General features: G+C 37.4%; 1 pseudogene; it reads right to left on the bottom strand.

Annotated features, from left to right (window-relative positions):
• LOC127413551 (aryl hydrocarbon receptor nuclear translocator-like protein 1) overlaps positions 1 to 12,666 on the bottom strand; it is a 28,959-nt pseudogene extending 16,293 nt beyond the window's left edge.
• Between the last annotated feature and the right edge of the window lie 2,205 nt (positions 12,667 to 14,871).

Raw genomic sequence — 14,871 nt, 5'->3', positions numbered from 1 at the left:
TGCAGCATCATAACAAAAATACTGTAAACAAAGGACTAGTGGTCTATACCGAAAATAAAGCAAAACTTGCTGTGTGTCAGGCCCAGGCTAATTATTATCTTTATTATCAAAATTAAAGGTTGTTATTACTGAAATGTTCAGTACAACCTAAAGTTAATTACTTTTCCCGTTCACACATCATTAGATTGATAACTGAGGATTAATTTGTTTACAAAATTAAAAAGTACTATTTCTAAAATGTACTCGCTCAAGTTACATGCAGTGTTGGGTAAGTTACTCTTAAAAAGTAATTAATTACTAACTACTATACATCTACAGTGTAATGAAATTACTATAATAATTACTCTGTCTGAAAAGTAATTGCATTACTTGTTACTAATTACTTTCTAAAACCCTGATTACCCTCGACCAGATGAAAAATACAAGGATAGACTTGACACTGTTCTTTTAATTCTTTCAAATAAATCATTTAAAATCAAATACATTATTCATGAACTGGCCAAAGCATTTAAGGGGGCAGCATTAAATTAGAAAACATACATTTTAACAGTAGACGTTAAAATTCACTATTGTTTTATATAGAATTGGTCTAGAGTCTATAGAGTATTTAACACACTTACATCAGAAGTTACGGTAAATTACTGAAAAATTAAGAGTAATCCCTTACTTTACTTTTTACAATGAAAAAGTAATTTAATTACATTAATTAATTACTTAGTAATGCATTACACCCAACACTGGTTATATGCTTCATAAATAGGCTTGAAGTAATAAACACTTGTGATGTTTAACGCAAGGGGAAGTGTAAATAATTATGTGGGACATACGATTTATAGCATTTTATAAGACAGAGCCAAGACAAGTTTTTCATTTTTTCGCACAAGTAGGCTACTAACCTTCTTACCTACAACAGCAAACAATCACTTACATAAGTTATCCACTAGGAAGTGCCAAAACAACATTATTTGACACATGGATGTTTAGTTTTACATTAGAAATGAAAACAGTGAATAGAAAATGAGCTCCATGTATCAGTTCTATCACCTCTACAATATATTACAGCAAGTATCTGAACTCCAGACGTGCTTTCGTCACCTTAATGATCTGCTTTAGTTTGACCATGAAGGATGGAAAGTGGAAAGACAATTCAAATGTGTTTAACGGGCAGACTGATCCCTTGAGTAGCTGTTCCATCTACTAGGATAGCTGGACAGGCCCTTTGGATTTCTGTTGCTCAAAACGTGTATGTAAATAAGGCAGCTAGTGTCTAAAGATAAGACAAACTGAAGCTAATTTACCTTTGTCCTATCTACCAGGAGACTGTCGCTTGAAATGCTACACAAATGTGAAATTGATCATGTGTCTGGTTAAATGCTCACATTACACAAATCTGATCGAAGAATGCTTAGAACTTGCAAGCCCATTTTTCACTACGAAAGTTCAGACTAAGTTTGGCATGTTGGGAAAACTTTTGGGGAAATATTGTTGTCAAGGGCGTAGATTTGGCATGAATATGGGGGGGGGGGGGTGGGGGGCATTACAGTGTGAAGAATTTACATGTTTCCATTGACCATGATATAAATATTGGAGGGGTTACCTCCCCTCCATCCCCCCTGGAATCTACGCCCCTGATTGTGTTTGTGACATGTTTTTTGTTGTGGACTCAATTCCAATTCTTCCTTTAAAGCAATCACTTTGGTATTTAAGTAAGGTCAACAAAAAGATCTTTCTTAGCAACATATTTTAGCTTATTTTGTTTTGTTTACACACAAAAAATAAATAGACTCCTCCAACTGAAAACATTTTTTGTTCAGGTTACTTTTTTAAATATTATTTGGGAAAACTTTTTGCAAGCTGGATATTTTACAATGCAGTCAGTTTAAGGACCTTTAGATTAGGCTACTGTTGTTGCAGTTTTGCAGCACTTTTGTGAACAAAACTGTATAAGAAGCACAGTTTACATTCAAAGCTTCTATTTTTAACCTCTTCAGCTCTGAAGCATTTTTGGGCTGCCACCAGAAATTTTTCACACTCAAATGTAAAAGCTCACCTTTCACACAAACTGTGGACTAATTGCCTCCAATTATTCATACATAATATTGTACAGTTGTGCTCAAAAGTTTGCATACCTTTGGAGAATGGGTAATATATGTACCATTTTTAAAGAAAACATGAGTGAGCAGGCAAAACGCATTTCTTTTATTTCTTATGGGTTTCATATTCAACTGTAGGTTATAACAGAATGGCACAATCATAAAACAAAACATGGCAACAAAGAAAAAAATTAAATGACCCCTGTTCAAAAGTCTGTATACCATTAGTTCTTAATACTGTGTATTGCCCCCTTTAGCATCAAAAACAGCGTGCAGTCTTTTGTAATAGTTGTCTATGAGGCCCCAAATTCTTGCAGGTGGTATAGCTGCCCATTCATCTTGGCAAAATGTCTCCAGGTCATACAAAGTCTTTGGTCGTCTTGCATGAACCGCACGTTTGAGATCTCCCCAGAGTGTCTGATGATATTAAGGTCAGGAGACTGTGATGGCCACTCCAGAACCTTCACCTTTTTCTGCTGTAACCACTGGAGGGTCAACTTGGCCTTGTGCTTAGGGTCATTGTCATGCTGGAAAGTCCAAGAGTGTCCCATGCGCAGCTTTCATGCAGAAGAATGCAAATTGTCTGCCAGTATTTTCTGATAACATGCTCCATCAATTTTCACAAGATTCCCCCGTGTCTTTAGAGCTCACACACCCCCAAAACATCAGTGAGCCACCACCATGCTTCACAGTGGGGATGGTATTCTTTTCACTATAGGCCTTGTTGACCCCTCTCCAAACATAGCGCTTATGGTTGTGACCATAAAGCTCTATTTTGGTCTCGTCACTCCAAATTAGTGTGCCAGAAGCTGTGAGGCATGTCAAGGTGTTGTCGGGCATATTGTATCCGGGCTTTTTTGTGGCGTTGGCGCAGTAAAGGCTTCTTTCTTGCAACTCGACCATGCAGCTCATTTTTGTTCAAGTATCGTCGTATTGTGCTCCTTGAAACAACCACAGCGTCTTTTTCCAGAGCAGCCTGTATTTCTCCTGAAGTTACCTGTGGGTTTTTCTTTGTATCCCGAACAATTCTTCTAGCAGTTGTGGCTGAAATCTTTCTTGGTCTACCTGACCTTGGCTTGGTAACAAGAGATCCCTGAATTTTCCACTTCTTAATAAGTCATTGAACAGTACTGACTGGCATTTTCAAGGCTTTGGATATCTTTTTATATCCTTTTCCATCTTTATAAAGTTCCATTACCTTGTTACGCAGGTCTTTTCTGCTCCCCATGGCTCAGTATCTAGCCTGCTCAGTGCATCCACGTGAGAGCTAACAAACTCATTGACTATTTATACACAGACACAAATTGCAATTTAAAAAGCCACAGGTGTGGGAAATGAACCTTTAATTGCCATTTAAACCTGTGTGTGTCACCTTGTGTGTCTGTAACAAGGCCAAACATTCAAGGGTATGTAAACTTTTGATCAGGGCCATTTGGGTGATTTCTGTTATCATTATGATTTAAAAAGGAGCCAAACAACTATGTGATAATAAATGGCTTCATATGATCACTATCCTTAAATAAAAGACATTTTTTTTGCATGATCAGTCATATTTTCAAAATCAATGCCATCATTGCCATCAAAATTAATAAATAGTCTTATTTTATTCCACTAGATGGCAGGAAGTATTAGAAAAATATTTTTTCCTCCATCACCTTCCATCACAAAATGCCAATCTGAAATGTAGGTGGCACTCTTACACATTTTATCCCTCACAGATGTACTTGTTCATAGACATTCAGTCTAATTTTCAGTTCATGCATCAACCCCTTTTTTCATTGAATATCTCGGCCTCTGAGTGGACTAGAAGCTAGGTGTCATTAGAAAGCTGAGATCCTCCCATTTGCGATGGTGTATTTTTATCATTAATAGTCGATAACGTATGTTTCTGATGATTTGTTTAGCATGCTTTTCCTACCGGACTGCATATTTCATTTTGGACATCTAAGATAAGGACATCTAATCAGTCATGTTTCTGAGAATGAAAGCTTTCATTTAATATAAGAATTTAAGTGCTATTTTACCACATAACCACTTGGTGGCGCTTATTTGCGACGTGATGTTTTAAGGCCTTATTTTGTTATTTTGTTCTAAGCTTTCAAACAATACCACATATGCCTGATTTATGTATAAGGGGGCACTTTAAGCATAAACTTTTTTCGCAATATAGAGCCACCTTTTGGCCCTGCCGGCAGGTCCACAGTGTTGAAGAGGAAACAATGCTGAAAATTTTTAATCATTCCAGGTTGCATAAGATTAGGGGAAGCAAGTATTACAGAACCCATCCCAATCACTTGCAGCAATTCATCTGAATTATTCTGAATTCAGGTTGTTTGTTAGTGCATTTTGTGTGGCTTTCGTTTTTACTTCCACTGAATTAAAGGAATATTCCGGGTTCAATACAATTTAAGCTATTTAAGCAATTTAAAAAGGAAAATTTAAGTTACAGTGAGGCACTTACAATGGAAGTGAATTGGGCCAGTTGTTTTAAGGGTTTTAAGGGAGAAATGTGAAGCTTATAATTTAATAAAAGCACCTACATTAATTCTTCTGTTAAAACTCATGCATTATTTGAACTGTAAATTTGTTTAAATCGTAATTTTTACTGTCATTTTAGGGTTTACTGCGTTACATCATCATGGCAATAAAGTTGTAAAATTGGATATAACTTTACATAGAAAATGTTAGTAAGCCATTTAATCACACTAAAATCATGTCAACACGGATATTGTTTATGTCTTGTGGCTATACTTTTGAAACAGTGAATTTTTTTATGTTTATATATTGGCCCCATTTCCTTCCATTGTAAGTGCCTCACTTTAAGCCAGATTTTTGCTTTTTTTAAAGAAAAGGAGGGACAAGTCAAAATAAGTGTTTGTGGTAACATTAATGCAACATTATGCCACAAAACCCCCGAAATATTCCTTTTAATATACATGATCTGACTTTTTATGCATTTTATTGAATTGTGCAAGTCCTGCGTTCTTATCAAAAATCTAAACAACAACAAAAGTAATTGAGAAAACAAATAGCATGAAAAACACCCCTAATGTGCCAATAACACTGCATTTCGCATTCAATTGAAAGTGACAAACAAATCTGCACTAGTTTAAATGGCAAAGTCACGATGGATGGAAAGTGTTTGAAATGACGCTTTCAGTCAGTTTCTCTCCATTCTCTTTAGTTTTGTTTGCTTGGCACGGTGTGTGATGGGTTGGTGACAGCTTCTTTTCAAGGGACAGAAAAGAAAAGTGATTGGTGTGTAAACACAGCCTTGCAGATACCATAAAGGACCACTGACATTGTTGTGTTTGAATAATGTGTGACATGAAATACACATGAAGCGCAGGTGATTCGTACATCACATGCAAACAGTAAAACACTGATTAAATGCAATAAAACTAAGCAAGCGTATAATATGTCAAGGTTTCTTGTGCAAATGCTTTTCTTTCAATTTCTAACTACCATAAAAAAGGCAAAGGCCACTGCTGACAGTACTTTGATGCAGACAAACATGCATGAAAGTAGATGAGGAATAAGCTTGAGGAATGTAATCTGGATGGCAAACATACCAGCCTTCTTGTGAATGAGCTTTTAGCTTTGGAAGGCCTCTCGACATGATTCATAGAGCATTTTCCCTGATCTTTGGGTAAAACTGCATTTATGGTCAAAGATCTTAGGGACTGATCTGCAAACAAATGATCAGGAGTGTAAAGCTACATATTTCAGAATCCAGAATGAAACCTTTCTACGTAGTTTGAATTATATGAAAGAGAATGGCCAAGCACCAAGCTAGAGCCATGTCAGTCAAATATTTGTTTTGTCATGACTAATTTGTATGTTTCTGCTCGTCATAACGTAGAAATAATATGTATATGAATCTGAATAAACTGAAATACATTTATGGGGGAAACAAAAGAGATAGAAAATAGATTCATCTGGTATAAACAGTGCTCAATTTAAGCATAATAAACAGAATCAGAGTTGACATCTGAAATAATGCGAAATTATATAGTAATGGCTGAATCAGTCCATGACAGAGTACATGCAACAAATTAAAACAAAAGGCATTTAAAACATTGCTGAGCAGGTGTGCCTGGCATAAAGTGATTTACAGTATGTTTTCAACACAAACTGGAGGGTCATTCATTTCAAACTAATGTGATGTGTGATGATATTAAAACAATTAACTGTTAATATTTAAATAGTTGTACAAAATGGATCTCTACATTTATTATAAAATGGAAAGTTTACATCTACTGAATTCAACTAATTATAACCTGCCCTTTGGAATACATGAAATGCATTTATAATATAATATAATATAATATAATATAATATAATATAATATAATATAATAGTATTACCATTTACCATATTCATACTGTATATCATGGTATCTAAATGGTACACCATGGATGTCTAAAAAACAGAACCATAGAAGCATGGTACTTTTTAGTACTTTTTTGTTGGTGAAAGCAAAAACATTCTGTAAGATCACTCAAAACAAATCTGTCTAAAATTCTGAAGACACACCATTTCAATAATAAAAAAACTAAAAATAAAAAAAAACTTTATTTTAATAGTAAAATATGCATATTATATACATTTATATTGTAATGTTTTCTTTGTTTCACACACTACAAATCTGCCCCCCAAAAATATTGTTAGTTCATGATACCTAATGCATTTACTAATGTTAGTATGATACGTAAATAATGAAAACAGTATGAAGGACACACACTTTCCGTTTCTCAACAACATCCCTGGAAAGCAAAAGAGATGATAAAAAGTTTATTCAATATTTACACAAGAAATATTCAGAATGCATCTGCAACTACATTTCTATTTCATAAAGGAAATTAAGGAAAAAGAACTAGTGTTAAAATTTTAGGTAAATGTAGGTTTTAAGCTTTGGTTCTATGTAACATTTATTTTTTTACCCAATTTCGCAAATTGTATTTTTAACTATACGCTTAGATATATATATATATATATATATATATATATATATATATATATATATATATATATATATATATACACTACCGGTCAAAAGTTTTGAAACACTTGACTGAAATGTTTCTCATTATCTTAAAAATTTTTTGATTTGAAGGGTATGCTTAAATATTTGAAATTAGTTTTGTAGACAAAAATATAATTGTGCCACCATATTAATTTATTTCATTACAAAACTAAAATGTAATTGAAAAAAATAAAAATAAAAGTTTTTGAAATTGATGACTTGGACCAACTAATTAAGAAAAGCAGCCAATAAGTGCCCAACATAGATGAGAACTCCTTAAATTCTGTTTAAAAAGCATCCCAGGGTGATACCTCAAGAAGTTGGTTGAGAAAATGTCAAGAGTACATGTCTGCAAATTCTAGGCAATGGGTGACTACTTTGAAGATGCTAAAATATAACACAGTTTTGATTTATTTTGGATTTTGTTTAGTCACAACATAATTCCCATAGTTCCATTTATATTATTACATAGCTGTGATGACTTTACTATTATTCTAAAATGTGAAAAAATAATAATAATAATTATAATAAAGAATGAGTAAGTGTTTCAAAACTTTTGACCAGTAGTGTATATATATATTTCAACAGGGTAAAAGAAATAGGGTGAAAATGAGTCTTATTATCTTGGTCAATCTTGCTTCTAAAGTACATTTATTTTGTTTTAAGTATGTTTAGATATTTGTTTTGGAAAACAAGACAAAAATTTTGATTAATAAAATAATTTTTGCGGTGTAGTCACTGTACTTTCTAAAGGCAGCTAAAAAACAATGCATTAACCAGGCGCTGAGACTGAAATTATTGTACCTATAAAACAAAGTAAATAAATTAAGCAGACTGGCGGAATCAGTTTTAATGATTTAAATGTAATACTTTGGGTTGGGAATTTAGAACAACCACTAACCCAAATATTTGAGGTATATCAAGAGAGTACTGCCTTGTTTGAAAAAAACAAAAGCAAGTTACACATCCTGTATTGCATAAATAGAAATTCAAGGTTCAAGGTTTTTTTTTTTTTTTTTTTTTTTTTGCTGTAATGGGATAGAGCCGAGACATGTTATTTTTAATCCAGCACTTCAGAAGAAACCAAACCCTACAAATTGCGATAAAATAGTGATTATTGAAAAAAATATATAATTTCTGTTTTGGCGGAAGACCAGTATCACGTTCTGTGACCTTGTTATAAGATACAGGCACAAAGTCTTGCTACTGGCTCATTTCAAACAAAGCAGAAAGAGTACAGAAACGGCCTGCTTGAAACAAAAAAGAAACAATGAAGCAAAATAGGGTGTAACACACATATACTCACCGAAACACACTATATTTTGTGCTGTGGTCCTTACATTATGTCTATTTTCAAGCAACCTTCCCATGCACATAAGCTAGTTTCTCCTCTACACAAAGCTGTTGTGTTCTTCATGCGAGTTCTCTTCCGTGATTCAGAGGGGGTCAGTTGGAATCTCAAGGGTCCTCTCTGAGAAATTCCTCAATGGATTTTTTTAATGAGCATGTCTCTTGGCATTAATGAGGGAGATGTGCCGTATAAGAAGGTTACCCAGTGATTACTTCACCATTGCCTAGAAACACCGGTATATGTAGGCCAACCATTTTGGAGGCTCATGTCATTATAATAATCTGTAGAGAGGCTATTGATAAAGTTTCGTGGAGGAGAGCTTCTCTTTAGTATCTTAGCTAAAAGGGAGATATTAACTTTGTTAAAGAAAACTAGATAATGTGAGTGGTGATTGCCGAGTCTGCCACAATCTCCCACCAAGGGCCTTGGTAAACTTCCCCAAGTCAAAAGAGCCGAGCCCCATGTCTCTACGATGTTCTGGTGTTTTTGTTTTTTTTTTGGGCTCCCAGTGGCTCTCAAGGGCCTCATGAGTCCCACAAAGGGCCTCACTACTGGCCCAAGTTAAACAAGCACACCCCATATCTCTCAAAGTCATTCTGGTGCCAAGATATTGCTGAGGCAAGTAGCTGTACGGTTGTTAGGGTGCTCTAGATGGATGCTAGGGCATAGCTAGGCAGTTGCTAGGGTGATACTCAAAGATTGCTTGCTAGCCCAAGTCAAATGAGCCCACCCCCAGGCCTCTATGACATTCAGATCCAGAAATATGATCACTTTTCAATGTAAAGTCTATGGGATTTATGGGACATTTTTCCTTCTAATCATACACCCGATCGCATATAAAAGTCACAGCAAATATCTCCTCAAAAAGCGACATGATTTGAGCAATCTTTCAAGTTCCTAGCACAGGACAAGTTAATTGTCAAAATTTGTATGGAAGAAGAATTGGGTTTGGGATTTCAGAAAATCCCTAAACAAAGGTCAGAACAATAGTAATAGTGGTGCCTTGCTAAAGCGAACACCACTAACTAAATTTATACATATTCTTTTTTTTGTCCCCTTTTTCTCCCCAATTTGGAATGCCCAATTCCCAGTGCGCTCTAAGTCCACGTGGTGGCGTAGTGACTCTCCTCAATCCGGGTGGCGGAGGACGAATCTCAGTTGCCTCCGCGTCTGAGACCACCAACCCTCGCATCTTATCACATGGCTTGTTGAGTGCTTTACCGTGGAGACATAGCGCGTGTGGAGGCTTCACGCAATCCACCGCGGCATCCACACACAACTCACCACGCGCCCCACCGAGAGCGAACCACATTATAGCGACCACAAGGAGGTTACCCCATGTGACTCTACCCTCCCTAGCAACCGGGCCAATGTGGTTGCTTAGGAGACCTGGCAGGAGTCACTCAGATTTATACATATTCTAAAGAAAATGTGAGTTGTGCTTGCCCACACAAGGGTGGTTGCCAGGACATTGCTATTCGGTTGCCGAGATGTTCTGGGGTGTGTTTCCCATACAATGACGTAACTCACTGTGTACCATAGTACCATAGTACAATGCATTGTTGCAGACATTAACTAGCTATTCACGAATAGCATGTTTCCCAAAACCGTATCAACTATGTTGCACACCAATCGTTCGAACCACGTTGGTTGAGCTGTTGTTAATGATGTTACTAAGGGGGTGGAGTAATAACTTCCGCATGTATTCAATTATAATAGCTAATTTACAAGTATATATATGGGTTTCCCTCTATATTAGACTTCAGTGTCCCCCTGACGCACTTGAGCATATGTGCATGCGCACTCTTCAAATACAAATTAACGCCACTTATGTGTTAACATAAACACTTAAAAGCCATGTTCTCTGACAGAAGTCATGTGTGACAAAGTGCTTTCTCTTGACAGGCTTTAAGTCCTTAAAAGGCTGCACTCACATTTGCGTGACGTTTCAGAACGGCGTTTTCTGCAAAACCCCAGAGTAAGCTGTTTTCTTAAATGCATGTAAACGTGGTCAAAGTGTTGACAGATTGAAAGATATATATATGGAATGAAAGATATAGAAGCCACAGCAATGTCAAATGATGTCCACACAGCAAACTAACAAGGAACTATACTTCTAACCACAGGTAAAGAGCAGTAGTTCTAACCACACAACTTTGCGATACTGTTTGCGAATGTTCGTTGGAACTACGGTTTTGGGAAACACCAAATCGTTGAACTATGTTGGTAACGATGGAACTTGCGACCATAGTTGGATAACGATGCTTTTGGGAAACGCACCCCTGAGTGGTTGTTATCATGTTGCTATGTGGTGGCTAGGGCATTCTAGGTGGTTACTAAATGGAAATGTTCAAAGAGCCCACTCCAAGGCGCTATGATATTCTGGTCTCTAGATATAGCTCAAGTTCCTCATTCAATGTAAGAAAATGGGATTTTTTTCACCCATTTTATCATCCATCAGTGTCAAAAAATGCTCACACTAAGCTTAAGGTCTCTGAGTGCATTAAAAAATACATTTTCTTTGTAGTCCTCCAGTTGGACATTCATGTTTCATGCAATTCGATTGTCCATGATGGTCAAGTCATATCAGTCCGTTCCTGACACTTTGTGTATTTTTTTGCAAATTGTTGTGTTGCAATTGCAAATTGTGTGACAGAGGCCTGCCGCTGTGCCACTAATACAGCCAGACACTGAGGAGAGCTGCTTTTCATCAACACCCTACCCAAACCACCATAGTCCTACAGGGTGCCAATCAGCAACGGCAATGGGCTGACCTGTTCAAGCACACTTTACCCGAATGAGTGACTGTTATGGGGCTGTTAGAGCTGGAGGCAGGAGGCTTTCTGTACACATTGTTTCTGAGAGCACAGAGATCAGGGGCCCACATTGGCAAAATGTCCTTAGGAATTACTCTAGGCTCTACCTCATCAGACGTCGCTGTATGAGAGTAATGACAGGTGTACGGGGCAGTGGGGCCCTGCTGTAGACTTTGACCCATTCACAGTGTGGGACAGCAAAGTCTTCTCCATGGGAGATTTCCACCTTGGAATGGCAGTCTGCGGATAGGGCAGGGCCACAGGAAAAAACACAACAAGGCACTAAACAAATTAACCACTACAAAAGGGGTGAATGTCTGATTATTTTGGCTTGGCAAAGCCAACATACTGTTATTCTCTGTTTAATTTTTAATTTTTATTTTTCAAAATCCATAAACTGAGACCAAAATTTCTAACACTATCTCCTCCAAAAGCTCTCAAGCTACATCCACCAAACGGTACAGACCTTCAGAATGTTCTGAATAAAGGCGGTCGCACACCAGATGAGAAGCGCCACGCCGCTCCACGGGTAGGACACAGCACAGGTATAAAACACAGGGCACGCTGATACGGTTCGGGTGGCAGACAGTATACACAAAAGTTACTTAGGTTTTTGCCTTCTTCAAAAATGAACAGAGTGACATTGATGAGTTTGCAGGTTAGTGTGAAACTGGTGTAACTGCGCAAACTGAACGATTAGAAATGGCGACGTTTATTATGCAATTTCTCTATCTGTGGCATTGAATAGGCTTCATTCAAGCTGTCAAACCACAAAAAGACATACTTGTAACTTAAAATACGTTGTGTAGGCTATATGAAAGATACATATACACAATACATCAACCACTGATGGCTAGAGTAAATAATGTATGTCCTTTGGTAATGATTTTAATTTACGAATTTAATGGGCAACTATGTGAGTTGCGCTCCAAGGAGTGGCAGAAATTTGAGCAGCCTCAGGAGTCATAGCTCGGCGCTGCCGACAGACACCGAGCAGCGGTGGCAGTGTGCATACCGTCATTGAAAACAACTGTTTCGAATTTTAGAAAGTGCCATGTCGTCCACCAGACACATCCGGTGTGCGGGCTTAAGGCCCAAACATACTCTACGCAAGTACGTGAACGCAGACGCATCTTGCTACGCAAGCTCAATTTCACACATCATTGCACTGTGAAATGGGTCTGAGCGCAATTCATAACCTAACGCAAGTACATGTTGTATTCTCAGTGTTGCCACAAGGGGCGCTACAGTGAATTTAACAACTGTTATGGCGGAGCAGCAATTTCAGAAGAGTCTTGCTGAACAAGTTAGATTATACAAACATATGTTTTCTGTCATCTTTTCAGCAAATACAAACGCACACTCCTCAACCGTCGACATGTTGACTCCACCACATCCAGTTTCGAGGTTTGAAAGTTCGTAACCGCCAGAGCAACGCAAGAGCGCACGTAATGTATATACAACAGGACCACATGTTGGCCATGCGGTGGCGAAGCACTCGCATCTGCATTTGCGTACTTGCATGAAGTATGTTTGGGCCTTTAGTCTTCGCACAGCGGACAATGAAAAAAATACTAATTGACGGAATGTTCAACTGGGCCAACAGAATGCTTGTTAATTCAAACTACAACTGTCAACAAATTCAAATGTAAACAAACCCACAAAAGGCCTTTAACCTGCTTTAAGTTGCTCGCTCTCTTTCTTTATCTGTCTATCAGACAATTTATCTGACTGTCTATGTGACAGTCTGTCTGTCTATCAGTCACACAAATCACAAATCAAACACAATGGTGCCATATTTCTTTCTCAATAATTGGTCACCTTACATAAGGACCAAACTAAGAAAATGTGAGTGGTTCTTGACTGTGCATAACTCATCACTGCGATGCCAGAGAATGGCTATGTGGTTGCTAGGGTGCCTTGGGTGGTTGCCAGGGTCTTAGTGGCCCAAGTCAAAAGAGCTCACCCAAGCCTCCATGATATTCTGGTCTCTAGATATGGCTCGGGTCCCTCCATCAGTCTATGGGATTTTTTTTTTTTAATCTGGTCTCATAGAAACATGTTATTAAAGCTACATTTTTGCTAAATTTATTTTTACATAGCTTGTTTTGTGTTTTGGAGCACTTTACTGGTGAAATGAAAACAAGAGGCAATAAAACCACTACTTTATTCCCTTTTTAAACAAATCATGAGTACCGTAAAATGGCAGATTATCAGTTCATAAACACTCACTTTTCGCCCTGTTCCTCACACAGTGCTATCTGGCATTAAAACATTTTTACTATAGTGCATGGCTTGTTAGGTGATACATTTTAAAGTTTGCATTTGCAAATACATTTAGAAGGTTGTTTGAGTGCGGTTAAATTATGCAGCAACTCAACTGTTAGAGCATTGCACTCACAATGCAAAAGACCAGAGTACAAGTCCCAAAGAGCATGCAAGTCGACTAAAGTGTTATAGAAGCACAACAAAATAGTTGCTTTGGCTATTGCGTTTTTCATCTCACATTTGCTTTTTATGACACTATCGGTTAGGTTTAAGGTAGGGAGGTCAGTTTTGTCGATTTAAAACTCGATAGAGCATTAACCTTAAAAACCACATCTGTTTGGGAGAAATCGAACTCGCTTTTAGCGCCACACAGTGGACATTTCACCTTGAAAATGCTGCGATGCGTGCAATGAACCACATAATATAATTTAGCAAAAATGTCACCATGAGCAATTGTAATAACGGTGCTTGCCTTAGCACCCTCTCGTTACTAACATTTTCCTATCTCTGAGATTACATATTCAAAATGTATTGACTTAACATGCTCTTTTACCTCAGGCAAATCACTTACGATGCAACGCTATTCATGAAAATTCCACCTGAGCATAATATCTTGAGAAGAACTCCCCACAAATGAGTCAATGCCCCACTTTAAATATATCTTATAAACTTCGCTACCACATTCTTTAGTTATCTTCAGTTATCTTCATACATCTTTAAGAAAGCTTGCCCACAATCAAGAACTAGCTGCAAGCCACAACAAGGACAGGCCCCAGTCTAAACAAACAATGTTCATTGTTAGTAATGATTGGTTTCATGCCTGTATTAAGCAGCAGTATTTAGTCAGTTACCGTGGCTGCCAGAAGCTGCTGTTTATGTTTAACATTAACAGGCTAATTCATCATTGGAGCCCTGAAATCAAACCTAGATTTTTACATTCTTTTTTATAAAATCCAAGTGGTGCTTGTCTACGCAAAAGCAAGCTTTATCAAGCACCACTAATAACACCTAAAGAGATGGTGAACATCTACATGTTGCCAAGTGGTAGGAAATATAGGAGCAATCTTTAGAGCAATCTAGATGGAGCACATCCTTATTATAGCATGTATTCGAGGTCTTAATTGGTCTCCCGGCCTGGTCAGGCAGGTTTTAGAGGGGTTTTGGACACTATTAGGGAGTCTGGCTGGTTTATGCTATCCCCAAACTGTTGGCAACTGGCTGATTTCCACTGCTCTTAAAGGTAAACATAGTTTGAAGCCCGGCGTTGAATGAAGAGCTCAAAAATGTTTTTGCTAAAGGTGTGCTGAATTGGAATAA

This window comes from Myxocyprinus asiaticus, chromosome 2 (assembly GCF_019703515.2).
Source record: "Myxocyprinus asiaticus isolate MX2 ecotype Aquarium Trade chromosome 2, UBuf_Myxa_2, whole genome shotgun sequence".
NCBI classification, from domain to species: Eukaryota; Metazoa; Chordata; class Actinopteri; order Cypriniformes; family Catostomidae; genus Myxocyprinus; species Myxocyprinus asiaticus.
This window is presented reverse-complemented; position numbering and strand designations above follow the sequence as displayed.